This window comes from Rhinoderma darwinii, chromosome 3 (assembly GCF_050947455.1).
Source record: "Rhinoderma darwinii isolate aRhiDar2 chromosome 3, aRhiDar2.hap1, whole genome shotgun sequence".
NCBI lineage: Eukaryota > Metazoa > Chordata > Amphibia > Anura > Rhinodermatidae > Rhinoderma > Rhinoderma darwinii.
In genome coordinates this window covers 402,122,581-402,132,924 of record NC_134689.1, presented here as the reverse complement: position 1 = coordinate 402,132,924, position 10,344 = coordinate 402,122,581, and positions in this window count along the sequence as shown.

Sequence of the window (10,344 nt, the reverse complement as noted above, 5' to 3'; positions counted from 1 at the left end):
TGATCATTTGATACCGCTCCTACTACCAGCGTTTAACTCTGTTTCCCCGGAGGTCATGTTTCCTCCCAGCTCCACTTTAGCCCACGTCACGGTTATCCCTAAACCGGGTAAAGACCCTCAACTCTGCTCAAGTTATCGTCCCATCTCCTTACTCAATGTAGACCTAAAAATATATGCCAAGTTGCTTGCCAATAGATTGAATAAATACCTGCCTAGTCTAGTTCATCCGGACCAGGTGGGGTTTGTACCGGGCCGGGAGGCGCGGGACAACACCCTCAAAACATTTGATATCATCCACCATGCCCAGACTAACCACATCCCGCTCATGATCCTGTCCCTGGATGCCGAAAAGGCGTTTGATAGAATATCATGGCCTGCCCTTCACCAAACCCTTCGACATGTAGGTGTGGGACCCTCTCTCCTGGCAAAAATTATGGCACTGTATCACACACCTTCGGCCCAAATAAAAATAAATGGATCCCTCTCGGCACCTTTCCCGATTCATAATGGCACTAGACAGGGATGTCCCCTGTCCCCCCTGTTGTATGTCCTGGTCATGGAGCATCTCATGGCCTCCATCCGGAACAACATGGATATCAAAGGCATTACCATTGGAGGAATGGAATATAAGTGCTCGGCATTTGCTGACGACCTATTGGTCTATCTCACGGACCCTCATGTCTCCCTCCCTTCATTGATGTCCGAGTTGTCCCGGTTTGGAACTTGGTCTAATTTCAAGATTAATTTCTATAAGTCTGAAGCGTTAAATGTTTCTCTCCCTGCCCAGCTAGTGTCGCTTCTCCAAAGTAACTTCCCTTTCTCGTGGCCTTCCAGAGGCATTACATATTTAGGTGCCCATATAAGTAGAGACCTCACACAGCTGCTTACAAATAATTTCATCCCCCTGCTGGCCAAGTTTCGTACTGACCTTAGTTCCTGGCATAAGACTGAATTCTCCTGGTTTGGTCAGATTAATATTATTAAAATGTCTCTACTCCCCCGATTACTTTATCTCCTGCAGACCATCCCCATCACTATCCCATCTACCTACTGGTTGCGGCTTCAGCAGTGTTTTGGCTCCTTCATTTGGCCGACTGGTCGTCCGCGTCTGAGCCGAGCTCTTCTGACTCGTTCCAGGGGTGCGGGTGGGGTGGGTCTGCCGGACTGTCGGCTCTATTATCTAGCATCAACACATGCGCGGGTTTTAGATTTTTTTCACAACCGAGAATCAAAACTGTGGGTTCGTTTGGCTCAACAACTATGCCCCAGTACCTTATCTACCCTGCCGTGGACCCTGCCTGGGAATAGACCGACCCAACCCTCCTTTGTTGTACACCATACCCTTGTGGCGTTGAGGCGCATAAAGCCTGGAAGTACGCTGGTTGACCCCCTGGGTCCTTTAACTCCGGTTACGGACAATCCTGCCTTTCCTGCTGGTAAGGCTGGTCGCTCCTTCCTAGGTAGGTCACCCACCAACCCCTTGTATTTTGCCCAGGTCCTCTCTGCCTCCTCTCTTCTCCCTTTAACCTCTATCTGCCCCGATGACGTGCTCTCTCCTAGCCGTATGTATGAATACGCCCAGTTAAAGCACTTTTATGGAGCCGTTAATCGACGCGCACATCTCCACCGGTTGTTAACTGACTTTGAACGCCTCTGTGTCTCCACCCAGCCCCCTACCCACACCATCTCCACATTATACAAACTACTACTTGCACAGCGATCCCAACAACTCCCCTCCTTCTGCGGGGCCTGGGAGAGAGAATTACAGACTACATTTACAGAAGCACAATGGAAGAGATGTTTTACCCTTTCTCAAAAAGCCTCTATAGCCAGTAGGGCCCAGGAAACTAGTTACAAAATTGTCTCTAGATGGTACCGGGTCCCGGCGGCTCTGCATAAATGGTTTCCATCTGTGCCTGACAGTTGTTGGCGTTGTGGTGCTGCGGGAGGCTCCATGTCACATGTTTGGTGGAGTTGCCCCTTGTTGAGGAGATTTTGGGATACAGTACTTAAATTAATACTGGAGGTTACTGGAGTTTCTGTTCCCGATTCCCCAGAAGCTGCTCTTTTATTTATGTTCCCGATGCCAATACACGTTTATAAAAGTTCCTTAACTAGACATCTCCTTCAGGCGGCAAAGTCAGTGATCCCGCGCAGGTGGAAAACTGCAATGCCTCCAACATTAGATGAGTGGTTTCGGGAGGTTGCCGTGATACAGCGCATGGAACACCTGGTAGCTCACTCCCCGGCAGCTGTGGTAAAATATACGTCTACATGGTCGCCATGGATAATGTTCCTTTCTTCTTCTTCATACCTCACGGCCGTAACCTGAGTTGGCCTATGCCCCTGTGAAGTGTACGGTGGTGCTTATTTTCTGCTGGCTGCATTCATAATACCCCGGAACAGGAGTCCAGGATCCTCATGCCCTCGCCCTTCCCTCCTTTCCCTCCCTCTCTTGGGGCCTTTTCTATTTGTTCTTTTCCCCTGTCTAGGGTAATGTGCCTCTCCTTCTCCGTTTCAATTAAGTGGCCTCAATGTATGCTCTGATGCTTTGTTTATGAACTCATTCATGATGCCGACATATACTGAATAATGTCCTTGAATGGGGTTGTGATGCACATTTCTGATTTTGTTTTAGTGGGTTTTTGCTTTGGTCTTTGACCTTGTTTGTTTGTTAATTTACTGTGTGGAGGCCTTCCCTCTACTATGTCTTGTAACTCTGTGTACTGAAACTTAATAAAACTTTGAATAAGAAAAAAAAAAAAAAAAGAAGGATGGGTCCTTGTATTGACTACCGGGGTCTCAACCAAATCACAGTGAAAAATAAGTATTCGTTGCCACTGATCTCTGAACTGTTTGATTGTATACGTGGTGCCAAGATTTTTTCCAAACTAGACCTGCGTGGGACTTACAACCTAATCCGGATTCGCCGGGGTGACGAATGGAAGACAGCATTTAACACCCATGACGGACACTATGAATATCTAGTAATGCCCTTTGGCCTGTGTAATGCTCCCGCTGTCTTCCAGGAGTTCGTTAATGACATTCTCCTTGACCTCTATGTTTCTGTTGTGGTCTATCTTGATGACCTCTTGATTTTTTTTCTCCAGATCCTATGACGCATCAGAGACATGCCCATCAAGTTTTGCTGTGCCTAAGGGAGAATCGTCTGTACGCCAAGTTGGAGAAGTGCGTGTTTGAAAAGGATGCTCTACCCTTCTTGGGCTACATTGTCTCGAATAGAGGTCTCAAGATGGATCCTGAAAAGGTAAAGTCTGTCCTGGAATGGCCACGTCTTCAAGGCTTGAGGGCCATACAGCGCTTTCTGGGATTCACCAATTTTTATAGACCGTTTAGTCCAAACTTCTCCTCACTGACATCTCCTATCTCTAACCTCACTATGAGGGGCATGAACGCCAAGGTATGGACTCCTGAGGCAGAGACCGCATGCAATAGCCTGAAGAGCGCCTTCACGTCAGCCTCTATCCTCCATCATCCAGATGTTTCCCTACAGTTCTCATTGGAGGTGGACGCATCCTCTGTCAGTGCTGGTGCACTCCTGTTCCAGAGAGGTTCCAAGGGCAAGTCAATGGTATGTGGATACGTCTCTAAGCTCTTTTCTTCTGCAGAACGCAACTACTCGACTCGATTGGGGATCGGGAATTACTGGCCATCAAATTGGCCCTGGAGAAGTGGAGACATCTGCTAGAGAGCGCAGCTCATCCCATCCTGATTTTTACGGACCACAAGAACCTCACCTATCTTCCGACGGCCCAACGGCTGAACCCTCGTCAGGCCAGGTGGTCACTGTTCTTTACCAGGTCCCAGTTTGAGCTCCATTATTGTCCGGCCGACAAGAATGTGCGGGCCGATGCCTTGTCCAGGTCTTTCGAAACAGAACACAACATGGAGTTTCGACAGAAGATTTTTGATCCATCTTGCATTGTCTCTGTCAATCCCCTGCAAGTTGGGGACATTCCTCCAGGGAGGACGTTTGTGCACCTGGCTGACAGAGGGAGAATCCTCCGCTGGGGACACTCCTCTAGAATGGCAGGTCACGCGGGTACTCGTAAGACCCATGATCTGATTGCCCGTCATTTCTGGTGGCCCACGCTGCCCAAGGACATTATGGACATTGTTTCTTCCTGCTCAGTGTGTGCATCTAACAAGGTCGCTCACTCCAGACCTGCTGGCCTGCTCCAGCCATTGTCTGGGTGGTGGTGGATCGATTTTCGAAGATGGCCCACTTCGTTCCTCTGACCGGTCTTCCTTCTGCGCCTCAACTGGCCAAGCTGTTCATCCAGCACGTCTTCTGCCTGCACGGCTTGCTGCAGCATATTGTGTCTGATCGGGGGGTTCAGTTTACCTCAAAGTTCTGGAGAGCCCTCTACGGACTCCTAGGTGTAAAGTTGGACTTTTCCTCGGCCTACCATCCTCAGTCCAATGGTCAGGTCGAGAGGATCAATCAGATCTTGGAGAACTACTTACACCACTTCATCTCCAAGCAGCATGATAACTGGGTGATGTTGCTGCCAATCACACCAGCGAGTCCACACAGAAGACACTGTTCTTTATTGTTTATGGCCAACACCCCCGAATTCGTCTCCCGGTGCCTGATACATCTGAGGTACCAGCTGCTGACACTGTTTTTAGGGACTTTCTGCAGATCTGGCAGCAGACTCGATCCTCCATCGTGCTGGCAGTCGACTGCATGAAACGGAAGGCAGACACAAGGAGAAGAGAACCTCCTCAGTTTCTTCCTGGCACGAATGTCTGGCTGTCCTCCAGGAATATTCGTTTAAGGGTGCCATCATACAAATTTGCACCCATGTTCCTCTGACCCTTCGAGATCCTGCAGCATATCAACCCTGTCTCCTACAAGCTTTGGCTGCCTCCTACCCTCAAGATCCCCAACGCCTTCCATGTCTCTCTCCTGAACCGGTGGTTCTGAACGGCTTTACCAAGACTCCTAGCCCTGGAGTTGCCTCCAGCGGCCCTTCAGACACCTCCGAGGTTAAGGAGATCTTGGACACCAAGACAGTAAGAGGAAAGACTTTTTATTTGGTGGATTGGAGGGGGTTTGGTCCTGAAGAGAGGTTCTGGGAGCAGAGGAAAACCTCAATGGTCCTACCCTTCTGAAGAAATTCCTCTCTCGCTCTGGCCCCAAGAAGAGGGGGTGTAAGAGGGGGGATACTGTAGCGTCCATGGTCGCGGGCCGTCCGGTTTACTTACCTCCCGACGCCCGCAGCCATGGATCTGTGAGTGCTGGTCCCCATCTTCTTCCTAGGAGACGTCAGTGCTCACTTCCGCTACGGTCCGATGTGTTCCATAGGGTGCGCGCGCACGCTTTTGGCCGCTCTTAATAGGCCAGCGTGCGCACATGAAAACAATCATCATCATAAACTCACATGATTTCCTGGACTATAAGAAGGCCTCTGCCCTTCTGATCCTTGCCTGAGCATTGTTTGTCATATCCTAGTTTGTCTAAGCAAATGGTCTCCTAGTGTTTTCCAGTTCCAGTGTTCCCTGTTCCAGTATCCTGTATCCCGTACTATCCTGGTTGAGTGCCGTGCTGAGCTGTACTCGTGCTGTGCTGTATCTACGCTTGACGTCTACCCACTGCCTAGTCCCAGCCGAGCCCGCATTGCTACTGTCCGAGCTGCCACAGGTACCTTATACGAACTGGACTGTGACCTGCGCCCTGTTAGGCAGCTGCCATACCGCCAAGGCGGTACGGCCCAGTGGGTCCACGAACCCTACGTGACAGTACATACATTACATCACTTGCCTGATGACCAATATGGCAGCCAAGCAACAATAAATATCCACGTATTCAAAAATTTAGGGTCCAAGAGCTGCCCAAGTATGTGGTCTATTAGACTGAGCTTCACTACGCCTTATCACATGCAATGTCTTATAATTATGTGTTTATGTATGTAGAAAATCGCTTGTGTACAATCGCCTGCAATTCAAGGGTGCAGACTTATTTCTAAAATATGTGTGTGTGTGTGTGTGTGTGTGTGTGTGTGTGTGTGTGTGTGTGTGTGTGTGTGTGTGTGTGTGTGTATATAGTACACTAGTCCTTTTCAGTGAATTACAAGATCATCAAAAAGTTCATTTATTTCAGTAATTCAATTCAAAACGTGAAACTCATATTCTATAGATTCATTACACACAGAGGGATCTATTTCCAGATTTTTTTTTTCTTTTAATGTTGATGACTATGGCTAGCAGTTAATGAAAACCCAGAATGTAGTCTCTCCAAAAATTTTAATATGTTGTAAAAGTGGCAGATTGGTGTGACACTCTAATCAGTGAATCAACACAAAACACCTGCAAAGGTTTCCTAAGCCGCAAAAGGACATTGCTAAAGAAGCTGTTCACAGAGTGCTGTATCCAAGAATATTAATGGGAACTTGAGGAGAAGGAAAACGTGTGGTTGAAAATGGTGCACAAGCAACAGGGATAACCGCAGCCTTGAAAGGATTGTCAAGAAAAGGCCAGTCAAGAATCTGGGGAGGTTCACAAGGAGTGGACTGCGGCTGTAATCAGTGCTTCAAGAGCCGCCACACACAGACGTATCCGGGACACGGGCTACAACTAGCATTCCTTGAGTCCACGTCTGAAGCCTCTTATCTGGGCTGAGAAGAAAAAGGACTGGTCTGCTTCTCAGTGGTCCAAAGTTCTGTTTTCAGATTAAAGTAAATTTTTCATTTCATTTGGAAATCTCGGTCCCAGAGTCTGGAGGAAGAGTGGAGAGGAGTCAATCAAAGTGTCTTGCGGTCCAGTGTGAAGTGTCCGCAGTCAGTGATGGTTTGGGGGCCGTGTCATCTGCTGGTGTTGGTCCACTGTGTTATATCAAGTCCAGAGTCAGCGCAGCGTCTACCAGGACATTTCCGGGCACTTCATGCTTCCCTCTGCTGACAAGCTTTATGGAGATGTGATTTCATTCTCCAGCAGGACTTGGCACCTGCCCACACTGCCAAAACTACCAATACCTGGTGTAATAACCACAGTATCACTGCGCTTGATTGGCCAGCAAACTTGCCTGACCTAAACCCCATAGAGAATCTATAGGGTATTGTCAAGAGGAAGATGAGAGACACCAGAGCCAACAATGCAGTCGAGCTGAAGGCCGATATCAAAGCAACCTGGGCTTCCATAACACCTCAGCAGTGCCACAGGCTGATCGCCTTTATGCCACGCCGCATTGATAACACCTCAACAGTGCCACAGGCTGATCACCTCCATGCCACGCAGCATTGATAACACCTCAGCAGTGCCACAGGCTGATCGCCTCCATGCCACGCAGCATTGATAACACCTCAGCAGTGCCACAGGCTGATCGCCTCCATGCCACGCCGCATTGATAACACCTCAGCAGTGCCACAGGCTGATCGCCTCCATGCAAATCCACATTGATAACACCTCAGCAGTGCCATAGGCTGATCACCTCCATGCCACGCCGCATTGATAACACCTCAGCAGTGCCACAGGCTGATCGCCTCCATGCCACGCCACATTGATAACACCTCAGCAGTGCCACAGGCTGATCGCCTCCATGCCACGCCACATTGATAACACCTCAGCAGTGCCACCGGCTGATTGCCTCCATGCCACGCCGCATTGATAACACCTCAGCAGTGCCACAGGCTGATCGCCTCCATGCCAATCCACATTGATAACACTGCAGCAGTGCCATAGGCTGGTCGCCTCCATGCCACACTGAATTGATAACACTTCAGCAGTGCCACAGGCTGATCGCCTTTATGCCATGCCGCATTAATGACACCTCAGCAGTGCCACAGGCTGATCGCCTCCATGCCACACCGCATTGATAACACCTCAGCAGTGCCACAGGCTGATCGCCTTCATGCCACGCCGCATTGATAACACCTCAGCAGTGCCACAGGCTGATCGCCTTTATGCCACGCCGCATTGATAACACCTCAACAGTGCCACAGGCTGATCACCTCCATGCCACGCAGCATTGATAACACCTCAGCAGTGCCACAGGCTGATCGCCTCCATGCCACGCAGCATTGATAACACCTCAGCAGTGCCACAGGCTGATCGCCTCCATGCCACGCCGCATTGATAACACCTCAGCAGTGCCACAGGCTGATCGCCTCCATGCCAATCCACATTGATAACACCTCAGCAGTGCCATAGGCTGATCACCTCCATGCCACGCCGCATTGATAACACCTCAGCAGTGCCACAGGCTGATCGCCTCCATGCCACGCCACATTGATAACACTTCAGCAGTGCCACAGGCTGATCGCCTCCATGCCACGCCACATTGATAACACCTCAGCAGTGCCACCGGCTGATCGCCTCCATGCCACGCCGCATTGATAACACCTCAGCAGTGCCACAGGCTGATCGCCTCCATGCCAATCCACATTGATAACACTGCAGCAGTGCCATAGGCTGATCGCCTCCATGCCACACTGAATTGATAACACCTCAGCAGTGCCACAGGCTGATCACCTCCATGTCACGCCGCATTGATAACTCCTCAGCAGTGCCACAGGCTGATCACCTCCATGCCACGCCGCATTGATAACACCTCAGCAGTGCCACAGGCTGATCGCCTCCATGCCACGCCGCATTGATAACACCTCAGCAGTGCCACAGGCTGGTCGCCTCCATGCCACGCCGCATTGATAACACCTCAGCAGTGCCACAGGCTGGTCGCCTCCATGCCACGCCGCATTGATAACACCTCAGCAGTGCCACAGGCTGGTCGCCTCCATGCCACGCCAGATTGATGCAGTAATTCATGCAGAGTCGACCATGTATTGAGGGCAGATACTGGACATGCTTTTCAGTAGGACAACATTTTGCTATTAAAAATCATTTTTGAAATTTGGCTTATATAGTATTCTAATTTTCTGAGACACTAAATTTTGGGTCTTCATTAAGGCTGTGTTCGCACTGAGTTTTTTTGCAGGAGCAAAATTCTGCCTCAAAATTCAGTTTGGAATTTTGAGGCAGATTTTGATCTGCTTGCACACGGTTTGCCGCGATTTTCACTGCGTTTTTCGCTCGCGCCGATTGAGTGCCACAGGCAAAAACTCCGCGAAATACACTTTGATGTCAATGGCAGGTCAGAGGCGTTAACGCCCGAAGATAGGGCATGACGATTGTTTTTACCGCTCGCGGTTAAAAAACGTGTCCGCCTCCCATTGAACTCAATGGGAGGCATTTTCGGCCCTTTTTCAAAAACGTCAAAAAAAACTCTGTGTGAACAGGGCCTAACTGTTCCCATAATCATCAACATTAAAAGAAAAAAATGCTGGAAATTGATCCCTCTGCGTGTAATGAATCTATAGAATATATGAGACACTTTTTGAATTGAGTTACTGAAATAAATTAACGTTTTGATGATATTCTAATTCATTGAGAAGGACTAGTGTGTGTATATATATATAGACACACATACACACACATATACACTATACACGTCAGTGATCTACTATACAGTACACATAACATATATATATATATATAGACACACATACACACACATATACACTATACACGTCAGTGATCTACTATACAGTACACATAACATATATATATATATATAGACACACATACACACACATATACACTATACACGTCAGTGATCTACTATACAGTACACATAACATATATATATATATATAGACACACATACACACACATATACACTATACACGTCAGTGATCTACTATACAGTACACATAACATATATATATATATATAGACACACATACACACACATATACACTATACACGTCAGTGATCTACTATACAGTACACATAACATATATATATATATATATATATAGACACACATACACACACATATACACTATACACGTCAGTGATCTACTATACAGTACACATAACATATATATATATATATAGACACACATACACACACATATACACTATACACGTCAGTGATCTACTATACAGTACACATAACATATATATATATATATAGACACACATACACACACATATACACTATACACGTCAGTGATCTACTATACAGTACACATAACATATATATATATATATATATAGACACACATACACACACATATACACTATACACGTCAGTGATCTACTATACAGTACACATAACATATATATATATATAGACACACATACACACACATATACACTATACACGTCAGTGATCTACTATACAGTACACATAACATATATATATATATAGACACACATACACACACATATACACTATACACGTCAGTGATCTACTATACAGTACACATAACATATATATATATATAGACACACATACACACACATATACACTATACACGT